The following is a 204-nucleotide window of genomic DNA, read 5'->3' on the forward strand; positions in this document are numbered from 1 at the left end:
ATAGACATACAACTGCTTCTTGGGAGTGGGTCGGCCGAGCGAACAGCACGCTGGTCTTGCGATCCTGTGGTCCTGGGTTCGATCCCAGGCGCCGGCGAGAAACAATGGGCAGAGTTTCTTTCCCCCTATGCCCCTGTTACCTAGCAGTAAAATAGGTACCTGGTTGTTAGTCAGCTGTCACGGGCTGCTTCCTGGGGGTGGAGG

Source organism: Procambarus clarkii, chromosome 81, assembly GCF_040958095.1.
Source record: "Procambarus clarkii isolate CNS0578487 chromosome 81, FALCON_Pclarkii_2.0, whole genome shotgun sequence".
Lineage (NCBI taxonomy): Eukaryota > Metazoa > Arthropoda > Malacostraca > Decapoda > Cambaridae > Procambarus > Procambarus clarkii.